Source organism: Pinus tabuliformis, chromosome 9 (genome assembly GCF_031772625.1).
Source record: "Pinus tabuliformis cultivar Carrire ecotype Pingquan chromosome 9, CPIR1, whole genome shotgun sequence".
In the NCBI taxonomy this organism is placed as follows: Eukaryota; Viridiplantae; Streptophyta; class Pinopsida; order Pinales; family Pinaceae; genus Pinus; species Pinus tabuliformis.
This window is the reverse complement of record NC_142307.1, coordinates 659,645,181-659,658,447: the sequence shown is the minus strand read 5'-3', so window position 1 is coordinate 659,658,447 and position 13,267 is coordinate 659,645,181. Positions and strand designations below refer to the sequence as shown.

The following is a 13,267-nucleotide window of genomic DNA, read 5'->3' as shown; positions in this document are numbered from 1 at the left end:
TTTTCAAAGACAAAGCATGTGGACACCAAGTATCATCATATCAGATCTCTCATTGCCAAAGATGTCCTCAAGCTAGTTTATTGTCCTTTTGAATATCAGATCTCCGACATTTTCACGAAACCGCTTAGCAGAATAAAATTTACTAAGTTCAGGGATGAACTTGGTATCTATTGTAATGTATGTTTGGATCATAGGGGGGAATGTTAGATGATCCAAAAATAAAATTTTATCATAGGTTATAAAATTAAAATAAAATAATTATTAATTTAATATATTAAATTAATAATTATTATTCTAGAATGTTTAATTATTTAGAATTAGTATATTGTTGTAACTAGATATGACTCTCCAAATGTGTCGTATCTTAGGCTCTATTTTAGGAGATTTGTTAGCTAGTTGGTTTGAATAGCATTTATTGTAAATGGACACTTGTTATTTAATAAGTGATCCATAATTAGAGATAGTTAGGACATGGAGCTTATAAATAGCTCATTGCAAGAGTGTTTGGACGTTCGGGTGTAAACTCTTGCAAAATCAAATTATGTAATTATTTTTTTTTATTAATAAAATTACGTGTCTGAGGACACTTTTGCCATTATCACACTCCATAAAATGTACTTGAGTTCCTTAAGATCCATTGTCATCATTGGTGGTTTCTTTTGCATTTGTTAATGGTTCAACATGACTACAGTTCGTAAGCCTTCTATTGCATCAACCATACTTGAGTTAGCCATTTTTTATAGTCTTCTATCACGTTGACCATCACTGAGTCAATCCTAAATTGATTTGTGCTCTGTTCTATTTCACATTTTTGTACCTGTTTCGCGTCGTTGACAGGGGATACATCAAGACCCTCTTGCAATGAATCATTTCCTATCAACTTTACCATATTATCTAGGAAGTTGATTTAGAAACTATTCAATACCTTGGAGCTTGCATGCCTTAATGGCAGGTTTCCTCACCTTTGATGATAGTTTCACATCATTGACCTTTGATCAATTGATTATGTGTTCGAATTTAGATCATTTATTCACACTTCATAGGATGTACTTGAGTGCCTTAAAATCCATTGTCATTATTGGCAGTTTCTTTCACATTTATTAATAGTTTTCATAATTAATTACTAATTAGACAATTTCTACCATGTTCAAGCTCAACACATTGATTCACATGATAAGATTCGTAATATGGCATAATAGAGATGAAGACCTTGGATCATGTTTGTTATGTTCAGGTTGTAAAGAATTCTTTTGAGTATTTATGATAGTTGTTGAGATCCACAGTGTATTTCTAGTGGCTACGCTTCATATTGATTCATGTGGGCATCAATCCACAATGTATGTTGGTGGCCATGTCCCTCCTTATTTGATGTGGATCTTTACATATCCACACTTATACTTTGAGTCGTTTCATATCTATATGTATACTTTGAGTCATTTGTATTATGAGTATGGGAATGCCTACATCAAAGACGATCATATGATATTATTGTATTGTAACTCCTTGATTATTATTGGTAGGTTTCTAACGAGATGATCCCTTGTTTTGATTCAATCTTCACTACTTTTCTAACTTCATACTTTAGGGGGGATTTTATTACACATTATTTTGTCACACTCATGGAAATTGATGTTGTACCCCTATTCTTTGTCATCCAAAGCATGATTACTTTTAATTCCTTAAGAAGATGGAATAAAAACCCTTCCATTGAAGATAAGAAACACCCACCTTAAAAAACCATAATTCAAAAGGATGTCACAAGTTACACTTTGATAAATTGTGACCCCTGCTTGTTGTCGCAGGTTGTATACCGGATAATCCACAATATTGTTGGACTTTTCTCATTTAAAAGGTGTGGTGTTAGCGCTCGAATTTGCCTCGGGCTGAGGAAGGAAAAACTCGAGGCCACATCAAACCATGCTCAGCCTCGTAGCTAGCCCTACGAGGACAGGAGAGGGCTCTCTCCGGGTCTATCTCGGCAGAAAAGTCTTCAAAGGGGCTGAGATGACCAATAAGGAATACTGATTTTAGGCTAGTAAATTGATAGGAAAAGGGGTTTTAATGGATGATGGGGTTTTCTGGGCTGCATGGGGCAAAGAAACAGCTTGAACAGAGAAATATAATCAAAAACACAGATTATCTCCTGAGGCAAGGTAGGCAAGAAATTTAACAATTAAATTGAGATAAACGGAATGGCAAGACTGCTGAGAAGTCGACAAGGGCATAGAAGATGGATCCTTGTCAAACAGAAGAAAACATTAACTATGAATACTTCCTCAAGACAGAGCAAATAAATTGAATTATGCCTTTCTCACTTAAAAGTATTCAACAGAAATGTGTTAGGAATGAAATGAAAAACATTACAAGATACATATGAGACAGAGAAGAAACATATGTCAAATGTCATACCACAGGAATCTCAGGGGTCAGAGCTGTATTTTTCATTAAACTCTCTGTCAAAAACTGTACAAGAAATCTCTTTGTTCTCCTCCACGCCCCTCTCAGAATTCTCTCTCCCCTATGGACGCACTTGGTCCATGGATCAAAAGGGTATTTACAGATTTTTACACGTCCGATGAATAACCATATCCAAAATTAGAAAACGACACCAAAGATGACCAAGCCAGAGTTATAATATGCCACTCATCGAACTCCAACACGTCCAATCACATGCAATATGGTAGCATCAACAATAGCTCACAATCCGCCTTCTAAGAGCCACATCGCCCGTAATCCCACAAAATCTCCAAAGGATCCCAACAATCGCTGGCGGAAATCATGGAACAAAATCCTGTACGGGGTAATGAGGCCAGTCGCTAGTTGAAGCGCACGATTTCTGTGGAGCCGAGATGTTGCTGCAAATTGTTATCATATCAATTGGCCATATTCTGGTAGTACTGTTCCAGAATTCCGCCGATGGTGCTCGGATAACTGCCCACTGCAGAAGTTTCATGGCCAACAAAGAGGATGTTGAGAATGAGATATAGTATTTGTTCAGTTGAAAGCCTTCCGTCATCCATGACAATGCTGAGGAGGTCGTCGTAGTGTATGTCTGGATGTCTTTTTCTCTCGTCCATGGTCTTTTTCACAAAGTCCAGTATCTTTGCTCTTAGACTTCAACGCTTTCCTGTAACTAGTCCCGGGAGGATTTATAGGCACAGAGGTGGCACCCTTCATGAACGTGAAATAATCCTTCATGAGATCATCTGTCTCAGGCTCCCCATGATTGAAGCTCATCATCTGTTTTGCCATCACATTGAAAGTGAACTTCTTGGCTTCGAGCTGTGCAGAGAAGGGGCGCTGCTCCATCTTCTCCCATGACTCGAGTGTCAGAAGTGAGTGTTTCTCAATATCACCCAACAATTGGCTCATAATGTTGCCAATGCTTATGAAATTTACAGCTATGATTCGCATGCATTTATGCATTTTGTCTGACCAGAACGAGCATCGACCATTTTCCCAGAGGTGACTGTGGTTGGCAGAGAATCTTCCATATTAGCTGCAATAGGAGGCAACAATTCGGACCCTTGTCCCAACAATTGCATTGATTGAGCTATAAATGGATTATGAAACTTCCACCACCTGAGGTAGAAGAGTCCTTCAAACTAGCTGCCATAACAGCCATCAATTCTGGATCTTCATAATCTAATGTATTTTGCAAAGATTTGATAGCAGTATTGTATATATGACAGAGCCGAGACTCATCTAGTGCTGAAACAGGTCGATATAATAGTGACGCTGAGACTATAGGGATGTCGGGGGAGTGCTTGTGCCAACCATATAAGTACCGCTGACCATAGACATTATTATATATGTATATATGAATATAGTTGCTAGCATAGATCTGTAGAAACAATACACCCATCGCAGAACAGCGTTGAGACCTCCATACATATCACTGTGACCATAACGCAGAGACAACATATTGTGTATCAAATTGCAGAGAGTATACGCCCAATCGAGAGACTGCCCATCAAGAGTTGAGACTTTGAGCCAATATACTGTGGTTGTGATCATACCATTGAAATGCCAAGAGACAATGGAAAGCGAGAGCCATGATACAGAGTAATGAGAGTACCATAGATGCCATGATATAGTAAGATGCGAGAGCCATAGATGATGTTTCACTGAGCTAAATGAAAAGCACTAAGACCCATATATAATGAGACCATCCACAGAGAGCAAGTAATCTTTCCACAGAGATGTGAGTAACCTGAGATGCCGAGACACTGTGGAGAGTGTGACACCGTTTGCTTCTCTGGCCGGCCTTCGAAAGATCTTTCACTAAGAGCAGAGATGAGATGTTTCTAGCTCGACTTCAGAATCAGCAAGTAACTGATGCAAGCGAGCCTTTGCATTGATACGACGCATATATATATATATATATATATATATATATATATATATATATATATATATATATATATATATATATATATATATATATATATATCACAGAGGGGCTCAGGGTTGAACCATACGAATCATACAAGCCTCAAACCATATGAACTTCAAAACAAATCGAACCATTATAATCATAGATGCAAGCCACAGGTACAGAGATTATATACGATCCTTGGATGCCACAGAGTGCGATGATATGAACCTCAGAAAAGCCATATGCAAAATATAAAGAAGGAAGCTGTAGAACTCCAAGAAAAGAGAGAATTAAAAGTGAGGGTGACAATCCATGAACCAAACCAAGCTGTGAGAGACACCAGACTGGCAGCAATACGCTTCATATTCAAAGGAAATATCTCAGACATCATGACCCATGGAATTCCACCCATGCCCATTGAAAATGTTGCAATATAATCCAAAAGACCAATTAATGATAATTTTCTTGCAAGTAGTAGAAGAGAAGACCCATCAAAATGTCCCTGTATGTAAAATGATCCAATAATAAAGCAGCTTATGCACATTCCTCCTGCAGCAATCATTAGAAGTGGACGCCTTCCATATTTGTCCATAATCAATGATGAGTGCATCGCCACCATCTGATGAAATCCTCTTTGCAATATTCTTTGCCAATTATGCTCCAACACATTATTACAAACTCTGTTTTCTAATTCCCTCTTTAAATTTGCTAATTTTGAATGAGGGCTTTTCTTTGTCTGCTTGCAGGGATAATTAATATTGAACTTTGGCAATGAGAACCAGCCTCTGCAACTTGGTGAATTCGACTGCGCGAGCTGACCAGACGGAGTCTAACATCGGCTCCAATGGGGATGGTAGTTGCCACTTTTTGGAGGTGCCAAGAACCGCAGATCTCTGGAAGAGCAGACAATGCCTCCATCCATTGGGCAATGGAGTCATCATTCCAAAAACCAACACAGACTTTGACATATATATGGACTAAAACTTGACTGAAATAATTGAAAAACTTGCTCAGCAAACTTCACACTAAAACTGTAATGAAATGAAATGCTGCCTTTTGAATGAAATGCTACCTTTTGGCTGCTTATTTATTTACAAAATCTACCCTACTTTGCTGTAAAAACGATAGATCAGGTAATACTGAAGTGCCAGATCAACCATTCAAGTAAACCTGAGAATGATGCCGCTCATCTAAACACTGAATCTCCTTCTCAACTCTTTCAACCACTAACTCACAGACACCAGTTTTAGCTTCACGAGGAAACTTCAGAGATTTCAAACATTGAAGCAAAGCACTGAAAAAATCTTCATTAATTTCAAAATCCGCTAACCAATTTCTAACATCTTTTACAGCTTCACAAAGTGCAGGGTTTGCCACATACCCTACCATTGCATGAGTGGATCAGCGAGCACTAGAATGTCTGGATCAAGCTGGAGTCGCCAGGTGAATATCTCAGCCTTCATAAGTGTCTGACTGTTGTCCACCATCAGCATCAGATCTGCAACTTGATTTCATGTACTGGGACAAGACAATCAACAAGTCGAATGTCACATCAACAACAAACCTTCTTCCCCAGTATGGTCACCACTATGTTAGCGTTCGAATTTGCCTCAGGCTGAGGAAGGCAAAACTCGAGGCAACATCAAACCACGCTCAGCCTCGTAGCTAGCCCTACGAGGACAGGAGAGGGCTCTCTCCGGGTCAATCTCGGCAGACAAGTTTTCAAAGGGGCTGAGATGACCGATAAAGAATGCTGATTTTAGGCTAGTAAATTGATAGAAAGGGATTTTTTTTTTATAAATGATTGGTTTTCTGGGCTGCATGGGCAAAAAACAGCTTGAAACAGAGAAATATAATCAAAAACACAGATTATCTCCTGAGGCAAGGTAGGCAAGAAATTTTAACATCAAATTGAGATTAAATGGAATGGCAAGACTGCTGAGGAGTTGACAAGGGCATAGAAGATGAATCCTTGTCAAACAGAAGAAAACATTAAATATGAACAAACTTAAAGGCAGAGCATACAAATTATGAATTCTACCTTAACACTTCATTTGTTCAATTGGAAACGATCATGAAATGAAATGAACACATAACAGGCTACATATGAAACAAAGGATGACACAAATGTTAAATTTCATACCACAGGAATCTCAGAAGCCAGAGCTGTGTATTTTCATTAAAATCTCTGTCAAACAGCTGTACAATGAAACTCTCTGTTCTCCACCAGCTCTCAGAATTCTCTTCCACGCACACCTCTCAGAACTCTCTCTCCCTCTCTCACTTTTCAAATGATTTTTTAATACATTAAATAAAACTCTGCTAGGGGAAAAACAAATCGACCCCAAAACAGGGGCGCTGTTTCACCTGCAGTTACAAAAATAGAGATAGAGTCATTTCTTTTTCCTAAAACAGAAGATCGTTCCCCTTAAAATCCTCTGAGGGCTAACAAACTGGAGCGCAGATCCCATCGAATCAGGACTGAAGTCATTAGTAGGAGATCGGTTGCTATATTTGGATCCATTACTTCAGCGACAAGCTGTTCATTGCTTGTATCGATGAAATCAATTGGATGCAAAGCTATGCCATTGAAATTATCACTTATGTAACGACCAATAACTGCAAGGCACTCGGACGGATCCTTTGGATCCCATTCGGCACGAAAGCAGGTCAAGTGACGATTAAAATCATGACTATGGACGATCTCATGGCTTGGATAGCTCAAATCACCAAAGATAGAATCCCATACACGTATCCGATTATCTTGGCAGGTAGTCATGATTTTACTGCCAGGTTTTGGCGAAAACTAAGCAGAGTTCACAACACGTGGGTGTTTCAATTCTCCCAGGAAGGCCCCAGCTTTTAATTGGCGAATATCCCAAAGACGAGCAAAATGATCATTGCCACAGCTGATCAGAAGATCTGAATTTAATGGATTGAAATGAAGTCCCACAACTTTAGAACCCTTTTTGTGGATTAGAATGGGTTCCTCTGTTTTCTTATTTGAGCGAATGTCTATCTGGTAAAGAATCCCAAAGTTATCTGCAACTAGTAAAAGATCTTTCTCTGAATTGATATCCATGCCATATAGCATTCTCCATGTTGCCAGTCCATTCCATCCATCAGGATTGCATTGTTACCCAAATCATCTTCTTCGCGAGCATACTTTGCATAGTCATTTCTCAGAGTCTGCATTAGGATCATTGAGACTAAACCCGTGAGTAAAATAACCATCATAAATGAATTGAAGATGGAGAACCAATGGATCTGATGTTCAAAGAAAGGATATTCTAAGTAGATATCAGAACACCCGGCAAAGGTTATGTTGGTCTCGACCCAATGGACTGAATCCCAGCAATAAGCGGCTTTGGATTCTCCTGAGTGAGGTTGACATGAATTATTTGGTCATTATTGATTTTCACAATAATATTCTTGAACTGTGATGCCAATAGCGCCATACATACTATATGACAGAGCCGAGACTCATCTAGTGCTGAAACAGGTCGATATAATAGTGACGCTGAAACTATATGGATGTCGGGAGAGTGCTTGTGCCAACCATATAAGTACCGCTGACCATAGACATTATTCTATATGTATATATGAATATAGCTGCCAGCATAGATCTGTAGAAACAATACACCCATCGCAGAACAGCGTTGAGACCTCCATACATATCACTGTGACCATAACGCAGAGACAACATATTGTGTATCAAATTGCAGAGAGTATACGCCCAATTGAGAGACTGCCTATCAACATCAGCCTTCACAAGTGCCATAGCAGCGCCAAACTTGTCAATGACTAGTAACACAAGCTTGCAGGCATCCAAGAATGGCTTTGTCTGTAACCATAGTAATTTCTGGGACATTTTTTATTCCAGCAAAAATCAATTTATTTGAGTAGTCTCCAATGGCACCTTTATCAAAAATAAAGTCACAGATGCATCCATCCTTCCTTGTCGAACATATACAGATTTGGTTTCCATTTGATCTTGCAAATGAAATGCTAACCACACTTGAGATACCATGAGCTCCTTTAAATGAGAAAAATGTTTGAAACTTCTCTGGCATAATTGAGTTTTCAAGATCGATCAATCTCACTGGAAATTCAAAAGCAACGATATTGCCCTGCTGATCACCACAAACAAGTAGTTGATCCACAAGGCTCACATCAATACATACAATGCGTGCCAAGAATGCTAATGTGAAATCAGCAACTAAACATTCCTGATACTCTTTTGATGGATCCCCTCCAACCATTGACTTCTCTAAATGTGTACTCCAACCTCCACAATTTTAATCCTCCTTTCGGATCTGTTGTAAAAACATGCCTATGCCCTAAGGACTTGCACCAGTAAATTCCAAGAAGTTGCCTCTCTCTTTTAGCAGACCAAGTAAAAGAGCATGGGTTTTCATGATTAAGATTACTAGATACAAGTTGCACAACAGTCACTCTTCCTTTGCCATCACCCATTGCAATCCAATCTTCTTGTAAGGCTGGGGAATCAGGGGACTCCATGACCAGTACATCCAAACAAACAATGGGCTCCTTGTCATTAATTTTGAGTATAGTTGTCCACTTTTCTTCTCCAGGAACAATTAAGTTGATGCAATTTAGATATCCCAGGTTGGTGGCAATGAAAAGATAGCTCTCTTGAGCTAAATGCAAGCATCGCACATATTCACTCTTGCTGTCTATGAATTCACGACTTTTCAGAGATGATTTCCTTTGCAAACATCTAAGTAGCAGTGGGTGAAAGCTAATTGTCATTGGCCTGCATATTTGAATTGAGATTTTGACAGTCACCTACCAATTTGACTCTGACAGAGGACTTTGAGAAGACAGAGTCTAACATGTGGCATTGTTTTAATCAAGGTAAAATTAAAAAGTATAAGAAAATTTTAGAATTAAAGCCTCGTGGATGACATCTCCTCTTAGTAGTGTGGATGTGACTTGTATCCCTAACTTTTCAGATCTCAACCTCCATCCCTTATCCTCCTCCTATCATTTCCCAAGCCTATAAGCACAACCATCTCCCATTGAAATGGCTAGTTATCAAAACTTAGAAAGGCTTTTGGCTTTGGTGAAACTCACTTGAAACATCAAACCCTTCATCTCAAGACTTTTGAAGGCAATGCATTAAAATGAAAAACAACTAAATAGGGACCTAGAACATCAACACGACTTCATGTTGTAACATTTTCTTCATCATAATACAATTATATGGTTTTTTCCACAAATTATTGTTTATCTATTTGATAAGATTTGGTATATACTTCCTTGATAGTATCTATAGGTTTATCATATTAATTTTTGAATTTTGTTCTTAGATGGTTTGTTTGTTTGTGTTATTTGCAGGTATTTGCTTCGGAGCATTGAGGAAAGCACTTGAATCTACAACAAAAAATCAGTGAGGACAACCTTTGTAAAAAGGTATGATGTCATCCCACTCTCATTACCATTCATAATTTGATTGCAATTAAACTTAAGGAAAATTTTGTATTCCTATTTGTTTTGTTCTAGATCTAGCTACCATATCTAGGAAGATCGTTCTTGTGTGCAAGAGGGATTTTTCCATTAACAATTACCAATCCAATAACCAATCCCTTAATCATTGTTTCAAATTTAAGTCATTTACCGGAATTTGAATGTAGGGAACTTGACATTCTAGAACATGATTGTGTAGAAGAACATGATCTATGTGAGAGGCCTTGGTGAAAGCCCAATCCCAAGTGTTCATGATTCAATTGTATTTGCTTTATTTCCCAAGCAATGCATTTTATTTAGAAGTTGTATTTCATGCTTTCTTGGCTTAGCTATAACTTGTACTTAATCTTAGAAAGTCGCAGTGAATCTAGACTATCTCTCTACAAATTGTATTGTGCTTCTAAGTTCACAAACACTAGGATTGATAGAAACATTATGTCCTAGTTTATGTACTTAAATTATCATGACAAGAGAAATGGTTAAGATACCATGAGAATTGAAGTCTTTACCAATCCCAATACATATATAGACAAATATCTCAATGATTTTTTATCATGGGACTCCCAAAATTGAGAAACAAATCAATCATCATGGCGATGATTGACCATCTTTAAAAACTTGTTCATTTTTTCCCTAGCTCATCCTTTCACTCCATCCTCAATTTTTGAGACCTTCAGGATAAGATCTTCAAACTACATGGCATACCCACTTCCACTATCTTAGATCAAGACCCCACATTCACCAACAAATTTTAGCTAAAGCTAAATAAACTTCAAGATACATCGTTGAATATGAACATTAAATATCATCCTCAAACTTATGGTCAAGCAAAAGAGGTCAACGAGTGCTTAGAAATGTATTTTAGATACTTTGCTTCTAAAAGTCCACAGGAGTCAACTCAATAGCTTTCCCTTGTCAAATAGTGGTGTAATACCACTTATCATGGGAGCTACAAAATGACACTCTATGAAGTTATTTATAACCAAAAACCCTTGTCAATGGAATCATAGATGCCTAGGACATACAATATTCATGATTTAGATAGAACACTTCACACTAGAGAAGACATTATCTATATCCTCAAGGACAACTTGGCTATGGCACAAAATTGAATCAAACAACAAATTGATCAACATAGATCTGAATTTTCATTTTTCGAAAAGGATCAAGTATTTCTTCCCCTGCAATTTTATAAATAGACGTCACTCAAATATAAAGATCCCTAAAATATAGCTTTTAAGTTCTATGGTCCTATTATATCATGCAACACATTAGCCAACTCTCCCAACCCACTTCAAGATCCATCGATCTTCCATGTGTCTTGTTTGAAGAAGGTTGTGGAAACAAATACACAGTGCATACCATGAAGAATGTTCCATTTGGCTCTAGCCAAAAGCGGTATTGGATACCATAGAGCATCAGTTGTGCCAATAAACGATTAGGAAAGTATTTAATTAATGTGTGAGATGAAGTTCATTAAATAACATTCATTAAATTGTTAATTGATAGTCACGCATTCTAAAAAGGGTCATCCTTGTTAGAAAGGCCCAAAATAACTAGTTGTCTTTCATTATAACTAGGCCCACAACTAATTAAATTTCATCACCTTCAATGTCGATGACAATGATGCTTTCAAAGGGGGAGAGGCATCTTAGGGTCCACCCAAACCTCCCTTATTTAGATATTTTATTAATGTGTGAGGCCACCTTCATTAAATAACACTTATTAAATAATTAATTGATAGTCATACCGTGTAAAAAGGGTCATCTTTGTTAGGAAGGCCCAAAATAACTAGTGGTATTTCATTATAACTAGGCCCACAACTAATTAAGATTATTTGTGTAATTGTATATTAAATAGAATGTTATCTAATGTTTTCCAAGAATTGTGATTGTGTTTGAAGCATTGATCTTGGAGGTTGCCCTCTAGAATATGCAAGTAAACATCTATCTTTAGTTTTTATTATTAAAGAAATATTTATATGGTTTATCTCTTTTGTCGTGTTATTGGGTTTTGCACTGCAATTTATGTGATTTCTCTATGATTTGGAGTTAGTCACACTATAAAAAATACTCCATTACATAAAATAATTTGACACAAATAATCTAGAAAACACTATAACAAAAGATTGCATGACTAAATTCCAATAATGGAAAACTAAAAAATGTCAAAATGTAAAATATTTAGCCTTCTTTTATAATCCATATCAAAGGAACAATAGGTGAATAGGATAATGTTGTAAATTTTTGTTTTGTCTTTGTCAATGAATGTGCGCAATGCACAAGTGCAAAAGTTGTAACCAATCCATATCAAGGGAAGGAGTCGATTGCCAAGAATTAGTGTGAAATCCTTTTGCGTACATGATCTTGCATAGTACAATGTGTGTGTGTGTTTGAACCTAAAAGTAGTCATAGCAAATTAGAATCATCAACACGAGCGAAGAAAACCTACAAATCGAACATTACCATATAAAACCGACCACTGTGAAAATGCAAATAAAAACCAAACTTATTAGACTCAACAATTCTTCACATCAGAGTAATTGGTGACTTGAACTCAACCTCATAAATAGGAAAAATTAGAAGACTACACCTTGGAGATTTATAAATAAACCAAAAACATTCAAAGATTTCAAACAAACAATGCCTCAATTATTGACCCTCATATATGCCTTGGTAATACCTTGAAAAGCTATGAAATGTAACACTAATGGTCTCTAAACAAATTGGCTCAACCCAAAATTGTGATGTCCACATGTTAGTACATTGATGTGCTAGAAAGATCATCAATCTCTATGTCAAACCAACTCAACTCATTAAAAGCTTCCTCCTCTACAACACAATCAATCAATCTCTATGTCAAACCAACTCAACTCATTAAAAGCTTCCTCCTCTACAACACAATCAATCCGATCAATGTTTGGAAAAAAATTATCCATTACAATTTAGATCCATATTTCGTGGAAAATGTTTCATGAGAAGGTAAAGGTTGTAGTAACCAAAGACCAACTTACCCAATCACTCATGCTCCAACTTGTTACACCGGTTGATCAAATACACGAAAATAAAGATTGATATTTTAGCAACTCGAAACTAGAAAAGGAAAAAAATAAAATCTAAATTACAAATTTAACAATTTTCAAATTAAATCTTACATAGTGCATTCAAGTCCTAAGTCAAATCATTGAACTAAATCCATAAAAGGCAATTGCTTCCTCGTAAAACTCTCATTATGCTTCCTCATACAAATCATTGAACTAAATCCATAAAAGGCAATTACTTCCTCGTACAATTCTCATTATTGCTTCCTCATACATTGGGATTGTGTATGCTCTCATTGCATTGCAAAGATGAATATTGTTGCATATACTCACATGGGATCGATAATTCACCAAATGGG

General features: G+C 37.1%; 1 pseudogene; it reads right to left on the bottom strand.

Annotated features, from left to right (window-relative positions):
• Positions 1–6,806: 6,806 nt before the first annotated feature.
• Positions 6,807–7,511, bottom strand: LOC149150395 (protein DAMAGED DNA-BINDING 2-like; annotated as a pseudogene).
• Positions 7,512–13,267: the final 5,756 nt, after the last annotated feature.